Below are 14,812 nucleotides of genomic sequence, written 5' to 3'. Positions count from 1 at the left end.
GTGGCACTTCTGCTTTTCTAGGGAGGACTTCAGAAAGACTGGAGAATATTACAGGAATAAGGTTAACAGCGAGCAACCCATTACATCTGAAAATATTGGTTACTGTGTGGTCTGGGACCATGTTTGATAATGCTTAAATAGTCACTTGTATCTATCCTTCCCATTTTTGTAAGCTGATTTAGCAGATTTATGGAAGGTTTGAAGTGGGGAATGAAAGCTGATGCGATTCGCAGAGTACAGGTGTCAGCAGCTAGGATTACTTTGCCAGTATCTTGAATACTGTGATTTCTTGCCTTGCTGATACTGATCAGCATATTTTAACTCCCAGCGTTGTCTTGCTTAGCCACAGTTACAATGGCTTTCTTGGTGCCGGAGCTATGCTGGGGGAAAACAGTTTCCGAACCCTGTGTGTCTTACAATTTACGTGTTGTTGCTTTCCCCTCATTTGTTTGATGAGCATCATCAAGCATTTGGGCGCTTCCAGTAAGATGAACGACTTGCACTTTTTGTATTTTTAATCTTCTATACCTCTTCTGCTATTGCTGGAGTTGCAAAGGCAGAACTAGGCTCTTTGGATTCTTTTCACATAAGTAATTTCAGTCGTGGTTGATTGAAGTCAACTTTTAGCTCCGTGGGTCTCATTAGTTTTTCTCAGTCTTATAATTTACTTGTTCTTCTTATCACTTCAGATTCTCCTTTTTTGTGTACAATATGCAGGTACTGGAAACAGTTAGATGTGTAGGCTTGTTAAGTCTTTGTTTTCTATGACTGTGACTTGCTGATCCAGAAGGAATGTCTTGTGCTCATTGAAAAGAAAACATTACGTTAGGGAGGAGTTCCTTGTGCTTAAGAATTACTTTTGCAAGAGCTATAATTAATTTTAATGTGGTTTCTTTAATACTGAGATATAAACACGTAATAATGAAGAAAGTGAGAAAACAGAAGGCAGTGCAGGATCTAAGAAAAACCCTTAGTGTTTGGTGTGTGCCCTCAAATGAGGGGGGAAACCAGCATTTTTTTGCTACAGATTGCAAAGGTTACAGGAGCGTGTTTTCCGTCTTTGAAGAGACGGGAAGCTGCTGTTTCTAGCTGCCAACTGATGCCCTGTGTGCTTTTTCTCTCATTAGAGATATATGGGGTTTCTCTTTTTGGAGTTTAATGTTCAGTTCAAACCTAATCATAGACCAAAGTCTGTTCTTCCCTGAAAAGTGCAGTTGGGTGGAAGGAGAGGATGCCAAAGGATGGAAGCTGAGGATGTTTGCAGCGTTGCCTCCGTGTCTTCTGACACACATCTGTTGGGATGATGAGCAGCATAATTAACCTTGAATTCCAGGGACTGGACTTCACAATCAGAGCATTTCTCAGTCTAAGGTAAACTAAAATGTTGACTTTAGGGCAGGTTTATGTCATTAAGCCATCATCTGCAACCAGATCAATATATGACAGGAGAAAGATTAGATTGTAAGGAATTACAGCAGCACTGAAACCCATGTGAGTAGTGGGAATAGCTTTGCAGAACTGAGTATCAAGAGTAAAATCAAAGGGAGGGAATAAAGGCTATGCATTAGGTGACTTTGCTGTTTTCAAGCTTAGACTGCAACTGCACTTGTTGAGTGGACAGGCGATGAGTTAACTGGACAGTGGATACAGTTACCTGTTATCCCCAGTCTGAGCCTTTCAGCATTACTGTGCATTAGAACGTGGAGGGTACAGGAGCGTTGTGTAATGAAGTGGTGCAAGATCAGAATTTTAGCCTATCTTGCTCAGAGCTTTGTTCAAGGAAGAAAGCCCTGCTTTGCTCTCCTTCACAGGTGTATGAGGCTTTATCCCTAATACCTCTTGGTTAGCATAAGAAAAAGCTCCCAAGCAATCTAGCTCATGATCATCTCATTTCCTTAAGGATTTAAGTCCTATTTGACTTTTAGAAGGGAGAGCAGTAAGCCTAGTCGTCTTACTTTCTTTAAAATCCCAAGTTAACTATGAAAAAAAGAAAGCATAATTCTAGCTCTTTGCCTGATAAAAGCTAAACTTAAATGATTGGGAACCATGCTGAACCTTATCAAATATGGTGAAATCACTGCCCATTTTAATCTCCTTAATTAATTTCAATTGTCAGGAATAAAAATATAGTACATATCATGCAAATCATGGTAATGGTTCTCCATGTAACGGCTGTCTGTCTCAAACGCATCATTCCAGTTTAATAATTGCAAGTGAAGTCTTTAAGTGACAACAAAATATGAATTAAATTTTTATAATACAGTATTTTCCTGCCTTTTGTATTTTTTGTACCAAATAAAAATGTTTTATGCAATCACATACTTTCTTTTTAGCTTCCCTAGCGTTCATTACCTTATTTAAAATCATTACTGTTGCTTTTTATATTTCTTACATGAAGACTAATAAACCTTACAAGGCCTGTGGTTTTTAGTGATAGGACTGCAAATAAGTCTACAAATCCATCAGATTACTCTGGTACAAAAGAAAAGATCCTGTGTGGTGAATCTTCATATGTAATTATTCCTCTTTGGAATCTGATCCAGTTTGCCTGTTACAGTGGTTTGCCTGTTTTATAAACATTTCAATCTAGACTATTGTAGATACACCAATGTCAAATTTACTTCGAGTTATGTGTGTATAAGTTACAAATACTTGGAAAATCTTCAGGTAAAATGCCAGCTCCTCTGAAGTTGCTGAGAATTTTGCTATTAATTTCAATGGGCAAGAATTTCATTCCCATTAAATATAGAGGGCAAAATAAATTGAATTGCAGAATAATATAGCTAGGCCTATGGATACATCTGATCTCTGTAAAAATCCCCTTTGACTAATCTTGCTTCTCTTACTGCTGTGATTCTGTTCCTGCAGTATTCCCTGGGCCCTTCCAAAGTACAGCTCATCTCCATGCTTGATCCCCAGTGTCCCTCCAGCAACATCCCATGCCTCTTAACCTGTGTAGTCCTTTTGTCTTGGTAGCGACCAAAAAGACCAAAAAGATAGCTGGTGCTGTGGGTGGTTCATGGCATATGGTGTCTGAGAAAAAGACAGAGCTTCCCTTTCCTTTCTCAGCAGCGTAGGAACGAGGAGGCGTCTGATTGCCAATTGTCACGGTGATACAGTCTGTGAGACCTCTGTCAGGTTTGAGGCTAGCTGACACATTTGAAAGATGGGTGCAAGTAGGAAGGAACCCGGTTGTGTAAATCCCATTTTCTTAAGCTAGATGTTGTATTTTTTTCCCCATTATATGCATTATTACGTCAGTAACCCTACAGCCCTTTATGCACATAGCCAGTTTGCTCTAAGGTGACATCTGTCTGGCAATCCTACATTCACGTGGGGTGATTACTGTTGTGATGTTCTAAATACATGCAAGAGATGCAAGAAAGAGGACAGGAAGAGGGAAGACATTTTACAACAAGTTCAGCTGCTTATTTAAATTAACGTGGCTTCTTCAGGATAGGAAATATTGCAACTATTCTTGCAACATAGTCTGGATGATTTTGATTTGAATGGCTCTCCCATTGTGTGACAAAACAGAGTGAAGTGTTTGTTTACGTTTCAATTTAAAAAGCACGTTTGCTTGTAGCCACCTGTGAATCCTGTTCCTTATTAGTATGGGCTGGAGGAGCGATGGTGTCTGTTGTATTAGCACCTTTCATGTGTCCTCAGCCATTCTGCAGCTTGGGTGATGGGAGGGTAATCCACTGCCATTCTCCAAGGCTCTTATTCCACCTACAGATGCTCTCCCATGTCCTTACCTACAAATATACATAACATTTGCAGTAAATATTCCAAGTTGAATGCTGAAGCTAAATGTCAGCATGGTGTTGGCAGAGGTAGGGTGTAAATACTGCATTTTGGGATGATCTGCGTTGCTAAGTTTCTCACCTGCAGGTCACGAGCGAGTGGCAGAAGTTGTAGTCACCCAGCATTTCTTATGCCAACAAATGGAAGAGGGAGTGCAAAGCTATCAATATACTCTCCTGGGTGATTGCACCACAGAAAAGATGAGCAACGTTTTTGGGGCACACAACTTGTCCCATTTGGACCTTTGAAGGAACCTCTGCAAGGCAGTAGAGTCTGAGCTATCTTCTTGCTGTTCTGATTTATTCAGATACACTAGAAATTACAGTCAGCTTTTTAGATCATTTACTGCTCTTTCCGTTGGTTTGGCTTTTGATTATACAAAGTGGTTGTGGGGAGAGAATTAGAAGTAATTAATGTTGAAGCAAATTTTTAGAACACAGATGGGTTTGTCCGTAGATGAACTTTGCCTCTTGCACAAAAACAGGTTACAGTTGCTTTATTGCAGTGGGCTTTGTTTCAGCTTTATAGCTAAGGTGGGTGTTGAGTTGCCATAGCTACTGGGCATTATGCTGCCTTTATGTGGGCTTCGGAGTGCATTCCAGGAGGATCAGGTGCAACTTCTGAATAATTAATGGTATCTAGGAAAAAGGAATTGGAGTTTTGCTTTGGAGGGCTTTCTTGTCCTTTACAGTTACAGCCAGTGAAAATTACAGTAACCATAATGTGTTGTAATCTGTTGTATCGTTGTCCCTTCTGCACCTTCTCTATGTGACAGGACTGGGGATTCACTCTTCCCATAGGGCTTCTCTACATGCTCCAGAAAATACCAGACTTCTTTGATTTTCTTCCTATTTAATAAAGACAGGTCTGTCAATGCTGAGTGGATGAGTGAGCAGATGGATTTTCATGGGTGACTTGGTCGGATCAGTTCACGCTGTCTTATCGGGTGTATAATCTACAGTGATGCTTGGCAGCCTGTTACCAAACACAAGAACACTGCTTCGTATACAGGTCTGTATTATTGCCACGTCTTCCAGCTTGTTAAATACACGTGAGGCCAGAGTCTTTGGAGATTGGTGATCTCCATGCCATTTGTGGTGATTTCATGTTCTGAGAAAATGTCCTATTTCCATGCCAGAGTCCTGGCAGCTCCTGGGGTACTGTCTTTTCCTCCCAAATTGCATCATGTTGTTGATATGTTCTAGTACCTAGGCAAGGAAGCAAGGAGTGACCTGCATCTCAGTGGTCTGGAGGTGGGGAGCTTTTGCCCAAAGAAACAAACGCTGTTGTAATGGCAGCTCCACGCTGTAGGAAGAGTTTGGACCGTGTTTTGGCAGATTTTTGGCTGGTCAGTCTCTGTGCAGCCAGCCTTGCTCCAATGAGCTGGAGAAGGTGCTAAAGCCAGAGACGTTGCGGAGATTTCGGCATTTTTCATGCAGGTCTGTATTGCTGCTGGATTTCAGGCAGCAGTCTTATTTTCCACTTAGTTTCCTTTTTTTATGAATTACCTCCACTGCAGCCCCAGGACCAAGATGAATAGGACAAAACCTCTTCTGGTACTGGGTAGCTTTGGCTCAGACTGAATCTACCTTCTAATATCTGATAATCTCAGACCTGACACCTGCTGGTAAAAATGCCATTAAAAGTTCAGACCAGGGAAGAGTGCTCTGCATTACATCGAGGTCATGGAGCTTATTGATTTTCTTTTTTTATTATTATTTCTTTTTTTTTAGATGCAGAAATCAATATAATGCTTCTTTTCCCCATCATTAGTGTATTAAAGTAGCTTGAGATATTTGTGAGGCTGATTTAAAACTTAGCATCGCTACATCTTTAAATTAAATAATGTTCTGAAAGTTATAAGGGAGTTTGCATGTATTTTTTTTCTTTTAGTTAACATTGTTAGAAGCAAGCCTACTGGGATTTGGAGTGTTTCAGAGCGACAGTGAAAGTGAAACATAGAAAATTAATGCCCTTTATCATCTGCTTTCTAATGAAGGTCTGCTTCCATCAGAGAACCTGGATTTTTCTCTTAATGCCTCTTTTAGGACTCTTCTAAGCATTCCAATACCTTAGTACAGCTTGATTGATGTGTTCAAAATATATTTATATCAATGAGATAGCCTTGGTGACATTGGTCATGGAGATGATGCAGAAGTCCAGAAGTATATTGGGTTTTGAGAACCATTGAAGCTACTATTTTCAGGTTATTGGAAAACTGAGGTCTGGGAGTGAGAACTGATGTCTTTGCGTAGGTTGGGGAAAAACAGATTATTTTCTGTTGTGGAAGGAGCTAAAGGTGACTGCTTATGCCCCAGAGTTTGTTCGTGCTGTGTAACCAGTTGGTTCTAATAAGAAGCTGCTGTAGTCACAAATTCTCTCTCCTTCACATCTATAAACTGTCTTGCTGTAGTAGCACTGGTGGTGCTATTTGAAGCATTTAAAGTTACTTGTAATGTGTGTGTTTAAAGGATCCAGAAAGAAGAAGGGGTTTAATGTTCTGCCCAGCTTGGGAATATAACTAGAACTTACATTAACATTGCATTTACAGTTAAGTGTATATATATATATATATTTTTTGTCCTGACATTGCTTGATGGCTGGTATTTAGCGTTTAACACTACTTTGTTGCCCTTTAAATATTTTCTTTAAATATTTTTTTAAGACATCTTTCATTCCCCTAAGAGAGAAATATATACTGGTAAGAACCTTTCACAGTCTACCTTTGTAACTAAGTGCCGTGTGCTGTGTCAGTTGTATGCAAGTCAGATCTGAAAGCATCTGAGTATCACATCTGTACGGAGAGGCTCTTCTGGTGCCCTGAATCCTGGAGAACCAACAATTCTACTTGGAGAGGGTCTAGATGGGGTATGGTAGGTGTCTGTGACTACCTGCAGACTGTGGAACGACTCCTTACTTCCAGCTTCACGCTGTGGCAGCGGTGCTGCACCATGAGGAGCTGCTGGAATGGAACAAGAAAGCCTAACAGCTCGAGCTGCTGGCTTCTGCCAGGCTCGTGCAGTTGCAGCTACATAGGTACCAGTACCAAAGCTACCTGGTTTCCTTCTGCTGTAGGTTTAGTTGCTGGGCTGAGGAGACAGGATGCCACACATAAATCCCAGCTATGTGATTAGATGCTTAAATAAGTGCCTGTGGAGGTGCAGAATATTAGGTGTCCAAGAGTAAAGTGTTATCCAGAAAATGACGACATGCTATGCTGCTGGTAATACTAATTTGCTCTGTTAATGTTTAGCTGGGTTACACCACTTAAAGGTACCTCAGTGCTGAGAAAAGATTGTTAAAGTGGGAGGAAGTAAAACAAGTGACTGGCAGATAATGCACACGAAAAGCACAGAACAAACTAGGGCTGTATTTGTAGGTGGATCGGAAACATGGGAGAGGAGGACATTAGTTCCTTTGGTCAGTGAATTTAGAAAAAACATTTAATTTAGTTAGTGTTTAAGATACCATTTTGGAATTATACCTTTTTGCTACAGGGAGGACTAGTAAAAGGAAATACTTGGATAAATGTGAGCAAGATGCTTCAAATGTTGAAAGCCACTAGCTTCACAATAGGTAGATGCACTGTGTGATGGGATCTTTTAAAACTGTGAGGTGAGCACACACTGGGGGATAATTCTACTTTTGTAGAAGATGGAAGGTTTTTGAAAGAAACTTTCTTTTGCTAATTTTTTTTTTTTGATCTTTTGAACTAAACCTGTAAAATCCTAAAAATCAAATTGCAATCTCTGTATTGCGGTTGGCTCTGGAGACAGTAGGAGTATTTCCTCGCTAAACTTGTATTGTGGAAAAAATCTTGAATTTTGTTCACTGTATCTGTTCAACCCCCTCCCCTTTACTGTTTTTTAGTGACTGTGGTCTGGGGGAAAAAAACTGAAAAGTGGTGCTACTACTAGATAGACCTGTAGTCCCATTAGACTTCTTTTTAATAGAAAACCAGAATCTGCTTTTTTTTGGATGGCTTCTGAATGCCAACAAAATGGTGCTTCTTGTAAACTCTGTTCTTATTACCCCATGCTTTCCATGCTGCCCAGCTGACAGCCTGTATCAATTTTGATTGTAGATTTGTTTCCAGGAATTTTTCAAAGGCTTAGGTACTAAGCTGTGCAAACAAGATGATTTTCAATTCACACAGTTTTCATCAAACAGCTCTAATGCCTTGGGAACTGAACAGGATTAATGCTCTCCTGAGTGAGGGGCTTGGAGGGGGAGGGCCCAAATATCCCAGTGTTCATATTTATTAATATCAATTAAGAATATTGATTGTATTCTGGAAGTTTTGGGGAGTAAATAGGCATAGTGGAGAAAGTATCCAGTTTATCACAAAGATTTTAAGCCTAGACTGAGGTCTTAGATGGGTTTCATGATAAAAGTGTTCCAGCTGTCTGTAAGTGTATAACTTAAGATCTGTTGTATTGACTTCCAGTACAAGGTCTTGTATGGCTTGAGTTCTTCTGTAAAGATAACAAGTCCATAATATATTCGTCTCAGAAAAGCATATTTCTGTTAAAAAATACACCAGTTTGCTTCTTTGCACTTAGGATATTCTTTTCGTGCAGACGATAACTCCTGACAACAGTTTTGGTAATGTGTGTTGTGGGTGGGAGTAGCTGCAGCTGGAAGTAGCTGTGAGGTTCTCTGGGGCCTCTGGTGTCACTCCAGAGTAGGCACAAGCACTGTGGCACAGAAGCCCATGAAGTCCCAGGGATGGACCGTACTAGTGTGTGAGCGCTGTGCGGGAAGGTAGCCAGAACATTTGCCAAGCACGGAAAAGAAACGGACTGAGGAAAAGCAGGATGACGGTGGGGATCCTGGCTAGCAGAAGTGGTAAATGGAGCAGGGAAGGGGAAAACAACTTCGGGTGGAGATATTTGTAAGGGGGCTCTGCAGGGATCGGTGACTGGAGTTGTAAAATTACAGTGGATTCAGATTTGCAGGTGGCACATATTGGTGCTGCATAAATTGAGGGCGCATCAGACTGCACAGCCTGATCCCTAGGAGAGATGGCTCCATTTATTAGTATAGTTGAAGACTTCAGTGCCAGGAGTGTGCACAGGCTCTGGGAAGGACAGGGAAGGGACAGAGTGCAAGTTATTTAGCATGTAGTCATGTTGCTGTGCAGAAAAAATGCAATCCTGAGGGAGTAGTAAATGTGTGTACGCTAGTGCTGTGCTGGTACCAGAAAATTCCAGTACTGGTGAAATACTGAGGAGGTGGAAAAGGAGCACAAGTTCTACAGTGGCACAGAGACCTCCTAAAGGAATTTTTGTCTCATTCATCTTAAAGATAAATCACAAAAAAAACCAAAAACAAAAACCAAAAAAACCCACCAACCAGAGCTGAGTATTAAAGAGCTTATTAATATAGGGAAAATAGGCATGATAAAAACCAGAGGCTGGCAAAAGGAAAGCAGCTGAATTAAATGAAGTTGCACAGTTTCAGCCAAGAGGATGATTAATCATTGGAACATGTTCTCAAAATAAGGTATTTTCCCAGGCACTGTCTAGTCAAATATGATTAACTGGGTTTTGTGAAGAAGTAACAGGATAAAATGTCGGTGACACGTAGGAGGTCAGCCTGGCTGATGTAATTCTCCGTTACAGCCTTAGCTCAGTAACCCTGTGCAAACTTTATAAAGGTGGCGTAATGGATTTCAGCTTGCTGAAATTGTAGAAAGGTCATCTTCTTGACTTGAATGAGGAAGTGTCCAGCTTGGCTTTTGGATTTCACTGGGATAAATAATTAGTATTTACGTTGTTCTTTCTATTAATAACTTTTCACGTTTGCAGGAAAGCACATCTAGTCTAAAGCCAGATAAACAAGCATAGAGGTGAGGCATGGCCAAGTGAATCAGCAGCACGCCTGGAAGAAGACCCAGTGTCTCTTGGATCCCTGGCTGAGACAGACTTGTTTTCCAGGGAGGGCTCAGCTGTCTGAAATCCATCATGTTCTCTAGTCCATATCATTTCTTAACTCCGGAAGGCCAAATGTGATAACATGTATTAAGCCTAGACTATCACAAAATGGTGTTCTAATGAAAAGCATGAGATATATTGAGAAATCATAGAATTTTTATTTTATAATATCTGTATTATAGATATTATTTTATATATTATTATCTATAAAAAGCAATTGGGCTCACATTTACCATGTGATTTCTATGTAACTATAAGGCAACACTTTGGCAAGACAGATGTTTTTCTTTATTTAGGAAGTGCTGTGCTCAGCTCTGGCAACAATAACTTACCAAAACTCACATAATGGTTTTTGTTACTGGGAGCTCATTGAGAGTTTGTTGATGTCCGAGCACTTAGAGGTCGGAACAGTGAATACGTGGGTCTTCTGCCTCCCATACCGCCAATCCCAAATGCCTACATTTACTTGAAACATTTAACTTAAATATGAAAGGTTAGTACGTACTTGTTGATGTTCAGACTGGGGCTTAAATGAAGAAAATCCCTTGGTGACAGCTAAGGTAGCTGCTTCTACAGTACCTATGTGATCTTACAGCCGCAATTTTATTTATTTATTTATTTAATTTTGCATAAGAAGTTTGAGTAAGGGGCTTTCTGAGGCTTCAGGTTTTGATTTTACATACTTGGCATATATGCCATTTGCACATAGTACTAGGAATATAAGTGTAAAGATGCTGAGCAAGCTTCCTTGGGACACAGACAAATTAGGTCAGCCTGCCAAGAAATTTAGATTGTTGATTTAAACAATAGGGATTAAGATGTATGGAACAGTGAAGAATTGTGTTTAAAGTTTGTTGTATAAGGGGTTTTAAATTTTACATTTTTTTAAGTGGTTGATTTGGATGGCTCTTCTATTGGCTAATGCTGAACAAGCGGCTGCAGGGTCTGACTGGAGTCAGCTCCAGTCTTTCCTACGTCCTTGGCCCTGCCTGAGACTCCACAGTGTGCCAACGACAGCAGGATCATTTGCTATGAGCTGAACTGGCCTGTTGATTTATTTCACGTAATATTGGATTGCCACCTTCACATGTCCAGTGCAGTGGCAGCAGAGGGTAGTTGAGATTAATTTGTGAGCTACAGCAGTGTATGTGAAACTGAACCCCTGGAAAGCGCTGTTTGTGTTGGCCAGCCTGGATTTAGCATTTTGCTTTATGCCAAGATGCCTTATGGACACCTTTTTGCTATTTCTGAAACAAGTGTTTGGAAACGAGTAAAAGAGATGTTGCAGATAGAGGTGTTCGTGAGATAAGGGGTGTGGGTTTTTTTCAAAAGTGACTTGTAATTTGGGTGCCCACACTATGAAGCATATTACCAGTCAGTTGAGGAGCAGCGGTGCTGCTTGTTACAGCAGCCTGGCGGGGGCTCATTGTCTTTTATAAAGCAGAGTCTTCAGTGATGTGGAACGTTAAGATATCTGAAATCACTGGCTGCTGTAGCAAATGCTGACTTTGTGGTGTAACTGCTGTCCTGGTGCTGGGTAGGGCTGGTTTGTTCCCCTGATGCTCACCGAGCATGCTTACCTGGGCGCAAGCCGGAGCTGCAAAAACATCCAGTAGATGCCAGCCCCACAGAGAGCGTTTGGAAGTCCATTTTGTCTTTCTGAGGTCAGCTGAGTGCTGCCTCTGTTTACTTCTGGCTGCTGATGGCCCCTTCCTTGCTGGGAGGAGGTTGCTCCTGTCCTGCCCAGTTTGACCAGTTGAACAGAGATCTGTACCCTGTGCGATTTATTGCCTGGCAAAAGATTGAATTCCTTAAATTAATTTCCTTCGGAATACAGTGTGGCTTAAGCACTTGACTTGGGGAACAGCCTTGGTGGTGATTCATGGTGCTCCGCCATGGCCTAACCCGCAGGCTGTACTGCCTGGGAATCCTACCCTAAATCAGTGCAGAGGGAAAAAGTGATTAAAGAAAGGGCCGTGTTCTGTCGTTATCTGTGACAGGGTTGGGGGACACACGTTCCGTGAAAGAATTGTTGTGCAGTGGCTTTGTAATTGCTGGGGAGCTTGTGAATTAATTTCACCAGCAGAAAACATTAGTGGCTGACTTCTGCAAAGCAAAGTTTAAATTTCATCATTAAGAGGTGTCTGGAGTAAAATAAAGGCTCCGTGGATGCGGAGGCAGAGAGTGCTGAGCACTTGGTGTCACTTACCCTGGTGTTAGTTAAAGCTGGAGTTTTACCCTGTAGTGACAGGACAAAGGGTAAAGACAAGTGTTACACTGCAAGAGGATAGATTTACATTAGGTATTAGGAAGAAATTCCTTACTGTGAGGGTGGTGAGGCACAGGGACAGGTTGCCCAGAGAAGAACCAACTTTGGAAGCATTCAAGGCCAGGCTGGATGGAGATTTCAGCAACCTGTATAGTGGAAAGTGTCCCTGCCCGTGGCAGCGGGGTGGAACTAGATGATCTTTAAGGCCCCTTCCAACCCAAACCATTCTATGAATTACTCAGTTGTGCATTCACCCAGCCCTCTCGTTGTGTCTTTCCTTCGGAAACAGGATGGGTTTTGTTTCACAGAGTATTTCTAGAATCTTGTGAATGTGGTGTTTTTAGGCTTTTAGGCATGAAAGTGCAAATATCACCTTTGTTTATTTGGAGAAGAATTGAAATTAGATTATTTCCCTCAGCTGCTCACATATTAGTTTTTTTACAGTAACTCTCATTAGTTTATGTGATTGTATTGCCAATAGAAAAATTAATGGTTAGGAGCTTTAGTAGAAACAGAAACAAAACAGAAGAATGATGTTGTATGAGTCTACAGGCATTTCTACAAGATACTTGTAAGTTAAAAAGTGAATGATAGACAACAGTGCAGTCAGTCTTCATGGCACCTGATAATAGGGTCAATCCTGAAATACTGTACTGTTCCATTGTTGTTCACTGTACTTGGGTCTTGTAGCTTTATCCTTCCCAGAGGACTTGAAACAAAAGCACAGGTACTATAGGGCTTAATCTTACTCTGATTTCATTCGCACAACCTGATTTTTATAACAATCTGTTGTTTTTTAACAAATCATCTCTCTCCTTCTCTCTCTGCCGCAACCAAAGCAAAAAAAAAATCATGAATTTCTGTTTATAGCTATGTCAACCGGTCACCGTATTCTGGATATTTCTTAAACATCTGTTAAAGTATGTTACTGTGTTTAAAGAAAAATAAATAAATATTTGACAAACACAGAGAAATAAATGCTTTTCCAGGTATTCTGTCAAGATAGTGCATAGCTTTGACACCTGTTAGGTGTGCTACTTGTCACCCTATTTTGTATTCCACTCTAATTCAGAGATTAAGCCATGCTGTGGAGTTTTTTGGGGTTTTTTTTTGAAGTGTCAAGGTACAGTTCATCACAGTGTACTACATCATCAAGTTTTATATTTATCTCAGTTGCTGCAGTTTGTTAGCATTGGTAGAGTTGTTTCTGCTTTCTGAGATTATTTGGGATTTTTCATTTGCTTATTTTCAGTACAGCTGAAAATCTCACATGCAGTTGGGTCCAATCAGTGCTGTCAGTGTGAAACCTTTAGAAGAAGGTGTGGTGGGTTGACCCTGGCTGGACACCAGGTGCCCACCAAAGCTACTCCATCACTCCCCTCCTCAGCTGGGCAGTGGAGGGAAAATATAACAAAAGGCTGGTGGGTTGAGACAAGGACAGGGACATCACTCAGCAATTACCGTCACAGGCAGAACAGACCTGACTTGGGGTAATCAGTTTAATTTATTACCAATCAAATCAGAGAAGGATAATGAGAAATAAAATAAAATCTTAAAGCACCTTCCCCCACCCCTCCCTTCTTCCCAGGCTCAACTTCACTCCTGATTTTTCTCTGCCTCTGCCCCCTCCAGGTGGTGCAGGGGATGGGGAACGGGGGTTGTGGTCAGTTCACCGCGTTGTGTCTCTGCTGCTTCTTCCTCCTCAGAGGGAGGATTACTCACTCTTCCCCTCTCCAGCGTGGGGTCCCTCCCATGGGAGACAGTCCCTCACCAACTTCTCCAACATGAGTCCTTCCCATAGGCTACAGTTCTTCATGAACTGCTCCAGCATGGGTCCTTCCCATGGGGTGCAGTCCTTCAGGACCCCCCATGGGATCACAAATCCTGCTAGCAAACCTGCTCCAGCATGGGCTTCTCTCTCCATGGGTCCACAGGTCCTACCAGGAGCCTGCTCCAGCGCGGGCTTCCCACAGGGTCACAGCCTCCTTCAGGCATCCACCTGCTCTGCCGTGGGGTCCTCCATGGGCTGCAGGTAGATATCTGCTCCACTGTGGACCTCCATGGGCTGCAAGGAGGTGGCCTGCCTCACCATGGTCTTCACCACAAGAGAAGGTGCCTGAAGCACCTCCTTCCCCTCCTTCTTCACTGATCTTGGTGTCTGCAGGGGTTATTGCTCTCACATATTCTCACCCTGCTGCTGCAATTTGTTGCACAGGTTTTTTTTCCTCTCTTCTTAAATATGTTATCAGGGAGGCACCTACCACCTTCACTGATGGGCTCACGCTTGGCCAGCATCTGGTCCATTGTGGAACCAACTGGCATCGGCTCTATTAGACATGGGGGAGGTTTCTAGCAGCTTCTCACAGAAGCCACCACTGTAGCCCCCCCGCCCCAAACCTTGCCATGCAAACCAAATACAGAGGGGTTGCCAAAATGTCCTCTGTGAGGCTTTAATTCGTGGACTTCATCTTCCCAGAGACTCCCACCCTAATGCAGAGCAAGCAACACCTACCTGCTTGACGATCTTGAGCATTAATCCAGTGACATGTTTGGTTCCGAGGGACTGTGTTAGGATAAATATGTGTGTGTATCCCTGATTTTCTTTTCATTTTTGCTAAACCATGCCACTTACAAGGAATAAATGAAGCTGCTGCTCAAAACTGAGATTCCCCTGCACAGACCTGCCTTTCTCACCTGTTCTCCCTGGCATCCCCGTCTCTCCAGCTTCACTTCCATGCAAAACCTTCCACAAGGGCTCACCTTGCATGGTCAGCAAAATCCAGTCCTGACAGAAAAATAT

At 41.9% G+C, this 14,812-nt stretch overlaps 1 protein-coding gene across 5 annotated transcripts in view; it reads left to right on the top strand.

The window, feature by feature from the left end:
- Nucleotides 1–14,812, top strand: part of KIAA0930 (KIAA0930 ortholog) — an 81,757-nt gene that overhangs the window by 46,705 nt on the left and 20,240 nt on the right. The window lies entirely within an intron of this gene.

This window comes from Falco biarmicus, chromosome 5 (assembly GCF_023638135.1).
Source record: "Falco biarmicus isolate bFalBia1 chromosome 5, bFalBia1.pri, whole genome shotgun sequence".
NCBI classification, from domain to species: domain Eukaryota; kingdom Metazoa; phylum Chordata; class Aves; order Falconiformes; family Falconidae; genus Falco; species Falco biarmicus.
The sequence above is the reverse complement of the archived record's forward strand: the minus strand, read 5'-3'. Positions and strand labels throughout refer to the sequence as shown.